The sequence below is a fragment of the Delphinus delphis genome, chromosome 3 (assembly GCF_949987515.2).
Source record: "Delphinus delphis chromosome 3, mDelDel1.2, whole genome shotgun sequence".
NCBI classification, from domain to species: domain Eukaryota; kingdom Metazoa; phylum Chordata; class Mammalia; order Artiodactyla; family Delphinidae; genus Delphinus; species Delphinus delphis.
This window is the reverse complement of record NC_082685.1, coordinates 51,806,090-51,818,662: the sequence shown is the minus strand read 5'-3', so window position 1 is coordinate 51,818,662 and position 12,573 is coordinate 51,806,090.

Here is a 12,573-nt window from a genome sequence, read left to right as displayed (position 1 = left end):
ACAGTAAAGAGTCAGCAAATGTAGCACAACGTTCAGTTTTTAGAAAAGACAGATATAATTAGGAAAGACACATATGCACAAAAAGAATTTCAAGAGAACTGGTATGTATTTTACCCTTATAAAACAAGAGTAAAATGCCATAACTTTGGGCATCATTATAGGTATAGCAAAGAGGGAGTGCAAGGAATGAAATATACATTTCCAGGTTTCTTTACAGTTTAGAGTTCATATGCATAGAAGTGAGGCAGCTAAAGACAGTTTTTGTTGCCCTCCAATCTTGTCTTCTGCAACATATTATTTCATATCATTTTTATAGTGGGCTTTCACTAATTCCATGCCTGATCCATTAGATACCCTGGATTACAAACCAGAGAAACCTGTGTTTGATTCTCAAGTCTGCCATTTATCAACTGTGGGATCTTGGTAAAGAGACATAACCTCTGTAGGCCTGTTAACTTATCTGCAAACAGTAAGAACACAGGAGAGAATATAGCACAGTGCTCAAAAGCATACACTTTGGAGTTTTAGACTGCCTGAATTAGGATCTTAGCTAGCCATGAAATTTGGGTAAATCACTCCACCTCTCAGTTTTCTCATCTGAAAATTGGGGATAATTATAGTACCTACTTGTGAAGATCTAGTGAAACCACCATGTAATGTATTTAGTATACTGTCTGTGATAAACAGTTCACAATGATAGTTGTTGCTGTTAACAATAATAATCATACTCATTTTTATGGCCATCATGAAGTGGACATGATTGAATCTACTTTTATTATCTTAGCACCCTACCAGCATGCAGTAAATGTTCAATAAATGGCTCTAGGGTGTGCTTATTCTAATTATCATTATTGTATCTGATCTTTTGAAAGGTAGAATTGTAACCGAGCGGGACCCTATGAGGCCTTCCCAGAATAGACACCCACCCATGTCCTCCGCCTGACTTTTGCCTATAGAAAAACTTCAGTCAAAGAATAAATTTAACCAGAGAAGTGAGAATATGAAGAAAGAAAGAAAAACGGTCAAGCAAGACAAAATAATAATACTTTAGCCATTAAACAAAGTCAAGGACCTTTAGTTCCTCCTCGAGAACTATAGATAATATTCTGAGCCATGTCCTTTGACCTGTTTTGCAGATACTAAAACCCCAACCTAGTGGGAGAAGTTAACTGTATGCTGCCCACAAGCACGTAGACCCCAGACCAGTTGGAACCAGAAGGTTGATGATACTGACTCCTGATCACCTCACCACCAACCAATCAGAAGAAAGTCCACAAGCTGACCGCACCCTGCTCCTGGAACACCATAAGACTCCTCACTACCCACTCCACAGTGGGACACAGAGTTTTGAGGGCATTAGCCTGCTGTGGCCCCCTTTGCCTGGCAAAGCAGTAGAGCTATGCTTTTCTACTTCACCCAAAACTGTCTCCATGTTTCTATTTGACACGGTGAACAGAGGCCAAGTTTTGGCAACAGAATGAACATGTAGCTACTAGGCTGAGAGTTTCTCCACAAGCTAAAATACTCCCTTCTTAACTGTGCATCTCCTAGGCTTATTACCAGGCATGAAGTACAACCATCTTAGAAAAAATTGAATAGAATCTTTTCTCTCAGTTTGACTATTTAACCAAAGACACCAAAGCCAAATTCTATTGAGATTAATTAACTCCTGAGTTTTTCTTAAGTGTCACTTGCCTATGCAAAGTTTGTATACTGAAATTTTTCCTTCTGACAACTTGTTTCAATTTTTCTTCACATTCCATTAATTCTCCATCGGTAAAACTTCATCACTTGGGGGTGAAGTGGTTAAGAATGGGTTTGCAAAGGAGACCTTCAACATGGCAGAGGAGTAAGACGGGGAGATCACTTTCTTCCCCACAAATACATCATAAATATATCTATATGTGGAACAACTCCTACAGAACACCTACTGAACGCTGGCAGACCTCAGATTTCCCAAAAGGCAAGACTCCCCACGTAACTAGGTAGGGCAAAAGTAAAAACAGAGACAAAAGAATAGAGACAGGACCTGCACCTCTGGGAGGGAGCTGTGAAGGAGGAAAAGTTTCCACACACTAGGAAGCCCCTTCACTGGCAGAGATGGTGGGGGCAGGGGGTAAGCTTCAGAGCCACGGAGGAGAGCACAGCAATAAGGGTGCGGAGGGCAAAATGGAGAGATTCCTGCACAGAGGATCGGTGCCGACTGGCACTCACCAGCCCAAGAGGCTCGTCTGCTCACCCGCCGGGGTGGGCGAGGGCTGGGAGCTGAGGCTTGGGCTTTGGAGGTCAGATCCCAGGGAGAGGACTAGGGTTGGCTGCATGAACAAAGTCCGAAGGGGGCTAGTGCACTACAGCTAGCCGGGAGGGAGTCCGGGGAAAAGTTTGGAACTGCCTAAGAGGCAAGAGACCATTGTTTCGGGGTGTGCGAGGAGAGGGGATTCAGAGTACTGCCTAAATGAGTTCCAGAGACGGGTGTGAGCCACCGCTATCAGTGCAGACACGAGAGACAGGCATGAGACACTAAGGTTGCTGCTGCAGCCACCAAGAAGCCTGTGTGCAAGCACAGGTCACTATCCACACCTCCCCTCCTGGGAGCCTGTATAGCCCGCCACTGCCGGGGTCCTGTCATCCAGGGACAACTTCTGGGGGAGAACACACGGCACGCCTCAGGCTGTTATCTGCCTGTTATCTCATGCTGGCCTCTGCCACCGCAGGCTCGCCCCGCAGTCCGTCCCCCACCCTCCCCCCAGCCTGAGTGAGCCAGAGCCCCCGAATCAGCTGATACTTTAACCCCCGCCTGTCTGAGTAAAAAAACAGATGCCCTCAGGCTACCTACACGCAGAGGTGGGGTCATATCCAAAGCTGAACCCCAGGAGCTGTGGAAACAAAGAATAGAAAGGGAAATTTCTCCCAGCAGCCTGAAGAGCAGCAGATTAAATCTCGACAATCAACTTAATGTACCCTGCATCTCTGGAATACCTGAACAGACAATGAATCATCCAAAAATTGAGACAGTGGACTTTGGGAGCAACAGTAGACTTGGGGTTTCTTTTCTGCATCTAATTTGTTCCTGGTTTTATGTTTCTTAGTTTAGTAGTTAGTGTTTATTATTATTGGTAGATTTGTTTATTGATTTGGTTGCTCTCTTCCTTTTCTTCTTTAGATATATAGATATATTTTTTTCTTTTTTCTCTTTTTGTGAATGTATAAGTGTATGCTTCTTTGTATGATTTTAACTGTATAGCTTTGCTTTTACCATTTGTCCTAGAGTTCTGTCTGTCCATTTCTTTTTTTTTTTTTTTTTTTTTAGTATAGTTTTTAGCTCTTGCTATCATGGTGGATTTGTTTTTTGGTTTGGCTGCTCTATTCTTTCTCTCTTTCTTTTTATTAATCTTCAATTTTTTTAATTTTAATAATTTTTAAAATTTAAAATATATTTTTAAAATTTTAATACTTTATTTTATTTTAGTTTTTCCTTTCTTGTTTTGTCTCTTTTCTTCTGAGCTGTGTGGTTGACAGGGTCTTGGTGCTCCAGCCGGGTGTCAGGCCTGTGTCTCTGAGGTGGGAGAGCCGAGTTCAGGACATTGGTCCACCAGAGACCTCCCGGCTCCACGTAAATTCAAATGGTGAAAGCTCTCCCAGAGATCTCCATCTCAACGCTAACACCCAGCTCCACTCAATGACCAGCAAGCTACAGTGCTGGACACCCTATACCAAACAACTAGCAAGACAGGAACACAATGCCACCGATTAACAGAGAGGCTGTTTAAAATCATAATAAGATCACAGACACCCCAAAACACACCACCGGACACAGTCCTGCCAACAAGAAAGACAAGACTGGCCTCATCCACAAGAACATAGGCACCAGTCCCCTCCACCAGGAAGCCTACAAAACCCACGGAACCAACCTTACCCACTGGGGGAAGACACCAAAAACAACGAGAACTACAAACCTGCAGGCTGCGGAAAGGAGACCACTAACACAGTAAGTTAAGCAAAATGAGAAAACAGAGAAACACACAGCAGATGAAGGAGCAAGGTAAAAACCCACCAGACCTAACAAATGAAGAGGAACTAGGCAGTCTACCTGAAAAAGAATTCAGAATGATAGTAAAGATCATCCAAAATCTTGGAAATAGAATGGGGAAAATACAAGAAATGTTTAACAAGGAACTAGAAGAACTAAAGAGAAAACAAACAATGATGAAGAACACAATAAATGAAATTAAAACTTCTCTAGAAGGAATAAATAGCAGAATACCAGAGGGAGAAGAATGGATAAGGGATCTGGAAGATAAAATAGTAGAAATAACTACTGCAGAGCAGAATAAAGAAAAAAGAATGAAAACAATTGACAGTCTCAGAGACCTCTGGGACAATATTAAACACATCAACATTTGAATTATAGGGGTCCCAGAAAAAGAAGAGAAAAAGAAAGAGACTGAGAAAATATTTGAAGAGATTATAGTTGAAAACTTCCCTAATATGGGAAAGGAAATAGTCAATTCCAGGAAGCTCAGAGAGTCCCATACAGGATAAATCCAAGGAGAAACATGCCAACACAAATATTAATCAAACTATCAAAAATTAAATACAAAGAAAAGATATTAAAAGCAGCAAGGGAAAAACAACAAATAACATACAAGGGAATCCCCATAAGGTTAACAGCTGAACTTTCAGCAGAAACTCTGCAAACCAGAAAGGAGTGACAGGACATATTTAAAGTGATGAAAGGGAAAAACCTACAACCAAGATTACTCTACACAGCAAGGATCTCATTCAGGTTCGAAGGAGAAATTGAAACTTTTACAGAAAAGCAAAAGCTAATAGAATTCAGCACCACCAAACCAGCTTTACAGCAAACAGGAAAGGAACTTCTCTAGGCAGGAAACACAAGAGAAGGAAAAGACCTACAATACCAAACCCAAAACAATTAAGAACATGGTAATGGGAACATACATATAAATAACTACCTTAAAAGTAAATGGATTAAATGCTCCAATCAAAAGACATAGACAGCCTGAATGGATACAAAAATGAGACACGTATATGTGCTGTCTACAAGAGACCCACTTCACACCTAGGGACACATACCAACTGAAAGAGAGGGGATGGAAAATGATATTCCATGCAAATGGAAATCAAAAGAAAGCTAGAGTAGCAATTCTCATATCAGACAAAATAGACTTTAAAACAAAGACTGTTGCAAGAGACAAAGAAGAGCACTACATGATGATCAAGGGATCAATCCAAGAAGAAGATATAACAATTGTAAATATTTATGCACCCAACATACGAGCTCCTCAATACATAAGGCAAATGTTAACAGCCATAAAAGTGGAAATCGACAGTAACACCACCATAGTGTGGGGCTTTAACACCACACTTACACCAATGGACAGATCATCCAAAATGAAAATAAGAAACACAAGTTTTAAATGATACATTAAACAAGATGGACTTAATTTATATTTATAGGACATTCCATCGAAAAACAACAGAATACTCTTTCTTCTCAAGGGCTCCTGGAACATTCTCCAGCATAGATCATATCTTGGGTCACAAATAAAGCATCAGTAAATTTAAGAATATTGAAATCCTATCAAGTATCTTTCCCGACCACAATGCTATGTGACTAGATATCAATTACAGGAAAAAATCTGTATAAAATACAAACACATGGGGCTTCCCTGGTGGCACAGTGGTTGAGAGTCTGCCTGCCGATACAGGGGACATGGGTTCGTGCCCCGGTCCGGGAGGATCCCACATGCCGTGGAGCGGCTGGGCCCGTGAGCCATGGCTGCTGAGCCTGCACGTCTGGAGCCAGTGCTCTGCAACAGGGGAGGCCACAACAGTGAGAGGACCGTGTACCACCAAAAAAACCAAAAAAAAACAAACACATGGAGGCTAAATAATACACTAATAAATAACCAAGAGATCACTGAAGATATCAAAGAAGAACTCAAAAAATACCTAGAAAAAAATGACAATGAAAACACGATGACCCAAAATCTATGGGATACAGCAAAAGCAGTTCTAAGAGGGAAGTTTAGAGCAATACAACGTTACCTCAAGGAAAAAAAAACATCTCAAATAAACAACCTAACCTTATACCTAAAGCAATTAAACAAATTACAAAACCCCCCCCAAAGTTAGCAGAAGGAAGGAAATCATAAAGACCACATAAGAAATAAATGAAAAAGAAATGAAGGAAACAATAGAAAAGATCAAAAAAACTAAAAGCTGGTTCTTTGAGAAGATAAACAAAATTGATAAACCATTAGCCAGACTCATCAAGAAAAAAAGGGAGAAGACTCAAATCAATAGAATTAGAAATGAAAAAGGAGAAATAACAACTGACACTGCAGCAATACAAAGGATCATGAAAGATTACTACAAGCAACTCTATGCCAATAAAATGAACAACCTGGAAGAAATGGAAAAATTCTTAGATAAGCACAACCTTCCAAGACTGAACCAGGAAGAAATAAAAAATATAAACAAACCAATCACAATCACTGAAATTGAAACTGTGATTTAAATTCTTCCAAAAAACAAAAGCCCAGGACCAGATGGCTTCACAGGTGAATTCTATCAAACATTTAGAGAAGAGCTAACACCTACCCTTCTCAAACTCTTCCAAAATATAGCAGATGGAGGAAAACTCCCAAACTCATTCTACAAGGCCACCATCACCCTGATACCAAAACCAGACAAAGATGTCACAAAGAAAGAAAAATACAGAACAATTTCACTGGTGAACATAGATGCAAAAACCCTCAACAAAATACTAGCAAACAGAATCCAACAGCACATTAAAGGGATCATACACCATGATCAAGTGGGGTTTATCCCAGGAATGCAAGGATTCTTCAATATACACAAATCAATCAACGTGATAAACTATATTAACTAATTGAAGAAGAAAAACTATATGATCATCTCAATAGATGCAGAAAAAGCTTTCGACAAAATTCAACACCAATTTTATGATAAAAACCTTCCAGAAAGTAGGCAGAGAGGAAACTCACCTCAACAAAATAAAGGCCCTATATGACAAACCCACAGCCAGCATCATTCTCAATTGTGAAAAACTGAAACGATTTCCACTAAGATCAGGAACAAGACAAGGTTGCCCACTCTCACCACTCTTATTCAACATAGTTTTGGAAGTTTTAGCCACAACAATGAGAGGAGAAAAAGAAATAAAAGGAACCCAAATTGGAAAAGAAGAAGTAAAGCTGTCACTGTTTGCAGATGACATGATACTATCCATAGAGAATCCTAAAGATGCTACCAGAAAACTACTAGAGCTAATCAATGAATTTGGTAAAGTAGCAGGATACAAAATTAATGCACATAAATCTCTTGCATTCCTATACACTAATGATGAAAAATCTGAAAGAGAAATTAAGGAAACACTCCCATTTACCATTGCAACAAAAAGAATAAAATATCTAGGAATAAACCTACCTAAGGAGACAAAAGACCTGTATGCAGAAAATTATAAGACACTGATGAAAGAAATTAAAGATGACACAAATAGATGGAGAGATATACCATGTTCTTGGATTGGAAGAATCAACATTGCTAAAATGACTATACTAAGCAAAGCAATCTACAGATTCAATGCAATCCCTATCAAACTACCAATGGCATTTTTCACAGAACTAGAACAAAAAATTTCACAATTTGTATGGAAACACAAAAGACCTCAAATAGCGAAAGCAATCTTGAGAAAGAAAAACAGAGCTGGAGGAATCTGGCTCCTGGACTTCAGACTATACTACAAGGCTACAGTAATCAAGACAGTATCAGACTGGTACAAAAACAGAAATGTAGACCAATGGAACAGGATAGAAAGCCGAGAGATATAGTCATGCACATACGGTCACCTTAGTTTTGATAAAGGAGAAAAGACAGCCTCTTCAATAAGTGGTGCTCAGCAAACTGAACAGCTACATGTAAAAGAATGAAATTAGAACACTAACACCATACACAAAAATAAACTCAAAATGGATTAAAAACCTAAATGTAACGCCAAACACTATCAAACTCTTAGAGGAAAACATAGGCAGAACACTCTATGACATAAATCACAGCAAGATCCATTTTAAGCCACCACCTAGAGAAATGGAAATAAAAACAAAAATAAAAAAAATGGGACATAATGAAACTTAAAAGCTTTTGCACAGCAAAGGAAACCATAAACAAGACAAAAAGACAACCCTCAGAATGGAAGAAAATATTTGAAAATGAAGCAACTGACAAAGGATTAATCTCCAAAAATTACAAGCAGCTCATGCAGCTCAATATCAAAAAAAACAAACAACCCAATCCAAAAATGGGCAGAAGACCTAAACAGTCATTTCTCCAAAGAAGATATACAGATTGCCAACAAACACATGAAAGAATGCTCAACATCATTAATCATTAGAGAAATGCAAATGAAAACTACAATGAGATATCACCTCACACCAGTCAGAATTGCCATCATCAAAAAATCTACAAACAATAAATACTGGAGAGGGTGTGGAGAAAAGGGAACCCTCTTGCACTATTGGTGGGAATGTAAATTGATACAGCCACTATGGAGAACAGGATGGAGGTTCCTTAAAAAACTAAGAATTGAACTACCATACAACCCAGCAATCCCACTACTGGGCATATACCCTGAGAAAACCATAATTCAAGAAGAGTCATGTACCACAATATTCATTGCAGCACTATTTACAATAGCCAGGACATGGAAGCAACCTAAGTGTCCATCGACAGATGAATCGATAAAGAAGATGTGGCACATATATACAATGGGATGTTAGCCCTAAAAAGAAACAAAACTGAGTTATTTGTAGTGAGGTGGATGGAGCTAGAGTGTGTCATACAGAGTGAAGTATGTCAGAAAGAGAAAAACAAATACTATATCTTAAGACATATATGCAAACTAAAAATCAAATCAAATCAAAAAATGGTTCTGAAGAACCAAGGTTCAGGACAGGAATAGAGATGCAGACGTAGAGAATGGACTTGAGGACATGGGGAGGGGGAAGGGTATGCTGGGACGAAGTGAGAGAGTGGCATGGACATATATACACTACCAAATATAAAATAGATAGCTAGTGGGAAGCAGCCACATAGCGCAGGGAGATCAGCTCTGTGCTTTGTGACCACCTAGAGGGCTGGGATAGGGAGGGTGGGAGGGAAAGGCAAGAGGTAGGAGATATGGGGATATTTGTATACATATAGCTGATTCACTTTGTTATAAAGGGGAAACTAAGACACCAATTATACTCCAATAAAGATGTTAAAAAAAAAAAAAAAAGAATGGGTTTGCAAATATCTGGATTATTTACCAAACTACAGATGAAGGAGAGCTTTGAAAGCCCTGGTTTCCATTTCCCCTGCATTCTCATAGTGCCACAGCTATCCATCTTGTTTATTACCAGTTCATTTCAGCCACCTCAGAATTGTCCTTAAGCGGTTGCTAAACTTTAATTGAAAGGAGGAGGTTAGACCCTCTCCAGTTTTTTAAAGGACAAAGCAATGCACCTTACTGGTTTGCTTCTCTAAACTCATGCCACCATATTGAGTCTCATTCCAAAGCATAAATGTCTTGGAACAATTCTCCATAAATACAAGCAATTTGAGTGACAAATGCAAAAATTACACAATTTGGGGGGAAAGATTGTCAAGCCAAAACATAGAAAGTAATGGTTCATTTTATAAAATAAAATGCTCAAAGAAACATCAGGGAACTTGTTTTCGGCTGCAGTTAGCTTAATGAAATGGTTCTCTAAGTGGATGTTTATTGGAAATCTGTGTTTAGAAGGCTGGAAATAAATTCCATTTTTAAGTTATGCCTTTTTCCCCTCTCCCTCTGCATTTGCTGACCCATTTTATTCAAAGCTGAACACAAGATATAAATAAGGATTCTTGAACTGCTTTTAAACTGCTGGCATCTGTTAGATTAGAAGGAAGTCTGATTTAGCAAAACTTAGAACAGTACAGAACAATTGCCAAAATGAGAGAATCTTTTATTTATATTGTAAAACAATGTTATGTAACCAGGCAAGTTTTTCACCTTCATTCTTTATGATGAGTATATGGGGCAATATATCTCTTAATGTTTGGCCAGCTGAGAGCCCATTTGCTGGTGCTGCATTATTTAGATGTCAAATTGATTTGAGAGGAAATTAATTATGTATATTCAGCTAAAAACCATCACTACATTCAATAAGCTGTTAATATAAAGACCTCCTTCTGGCTTTTACATTTTTTTTCTTAAATTTTCAGGTGAAAGGTAGTGTCTTTTTCTGTTATTTCTAATTTCCAGAGACTCCAGAAACCAAATAGTTAAAGTAAGAGTGCCACAGTCAAAGACACCTTGGTTTAAAACCTAACTTACCCATTTTTTGAAGTGTTTGAATTTGGAAAGTTAGAAATCTCTCTAAGCATATAGTTCAGCTATAAAACGAGGATAATAATGGTATCTTCTTCACATGTTCATTATGAGGATTAATGCACATAAGATACTTAGCACATTGTCTGATACACAGCATGTATTCAATAAATGTTAACACTAAAAACATTATTGCTACATCCTAATGAATACGAAGTTAAGTTCGGCAACATGAATGGAAAGTAGTTTCACTTTATTTCGTTTGGTTTAACGATCTACTTAGGTACAGTAGGGAATGTTAGCTAAACGATTTCATATACTTAGGGACATGATCCGTACTGAGAAATATCAAGCTAATAAAACAAGAGGAAATTGGGAAGGAATGTTTGCCATAAATGTTCTGTACGTTTAAATGCGGCAGTCATGACTGGACAACAAACACTGAATAATATGGATGAGATGAGATAATGGCCGATTCAGGAAAGTGTTTTGTTTGTTCTTATTTTATTTAAAGAAGGAGGCTCTCTCTGGTGAAGTCTAATGAAACCCTAGGGGTGAGAGGAGGAACCGCATTTTACCAGATTAGGAAACAAATACAAACTTGCCCAAAATGATGCAATGAAGCAACGGTAGAGCTTATCCTGAAAGCTGATTTGGATTCTGCTGTTTTTATTTTCTATATCAGGGAGTTTTCTGCACTAAGAATAGAGATTTTTGAACTAAACTTTTCAAAATTCCAAAAGGGTTTCGTGAATCAGTCCTTGGAAGAATTTATTTCAAGATGTAAAGAATGCATGCAATAAGTCTTATTAATAAATACAACTGATTTTGATCAAAACCTACCATGTGCCTGGCACTATGTGAAGTACTTCATTTGTATTGGTCCAGTTTCATCCTCACAACAACTCCTCTGTGGAGTAGGTATTAAGAAAACTGGAGGTTAGAATGCTTTCTATGAGCCATGCAATTGACGAGGATGAGAAACAAGACTCACCCCTGGGTATGTACAATCAAAACTTGTGGCCTTAGTTATTATGCTTATGTGTCCACTTCTGACATTCTTCCCTGTCTCAAGGAACCAGATGACTGAACAGAGATAGCATTTCCCATCTTTCACACCATAGGTCTGAGGCAGAATTAGAAGATGCCATAACCATGGAAACTGACTACAAAGGGCCAATCATTAAGAGACATATCATCCCATATACTCATTATAAAGAATGAAGATGAACTTGCCTGGTTACATAACATTGTTGTACCACATAAATAAAAGATTCCCTCATCTTGGAAATTGTTCTATATTGTTCTAAGTCTAAACTTGGACTATAATTTGGGAGTTGGGAGTTCAGGGATGGAGCTGGGGCAGATGCTCATTGATACTGGCACTGTAAAGGTAGCACCAACAACAGAACCACTCATCTATAGAGTTCTCCATCACAGTTTCCCTTGAATCTCCTCAAACAGCAGAAATAAACTTGACTTGTGCATTGGGTCAAAGCTGGGAAAGTGATAAATTCTAGAAATTTTACATAAAATGAATAATTTTTATGAGTTTTTAAAAATTTTAAAACATTAAAACATTTTAAAGAATCACTTTTTGTAAGTGAAGCATTTTCAAACATGATATAATTATTTAGTAAAAACAAAAGCATTTTAAATGAAAAGAATATGTACCTAGAGTCCCATGACTAAAAAAAAAAAATTTAAGTCCATCATTCATTCCTCCCTGGATGCTTGTACTGTAGAAGGAGTCAGAGACCACGTCCAGCACTCAGGTTTCTCCTCTGAACTGAAGATCTTGTCAGGCTCAAGGTTACAGCTGAGAATGAAGTAGTGTCATAATACCCTTCAAAGGACTGCAATCTTAATCTCAACCTCTGGCAAGAGGGTCTAAAAAGATAGTTTGTGACAATGTTAAGTATATGCTAAGAAAAATATGAAAACTGATCCAAGGACCAAAGTGCAAGAGCATAAGGACCTCATCTTTCTCATTGATTGTGGTGTCTTCAGCTCTGAGTACCCAGATTTCAAAACGTATTCTATGTGATTTCTCAGCCCTGCAAAGCCAGTTAGTCATTTAGCTTGAGATCCTTTAATAGAGGTACCTATGTAACAGTCATAATTAATACATTAATTAATACATATGCCAGACTCTTTTCTAAGTGATTTAC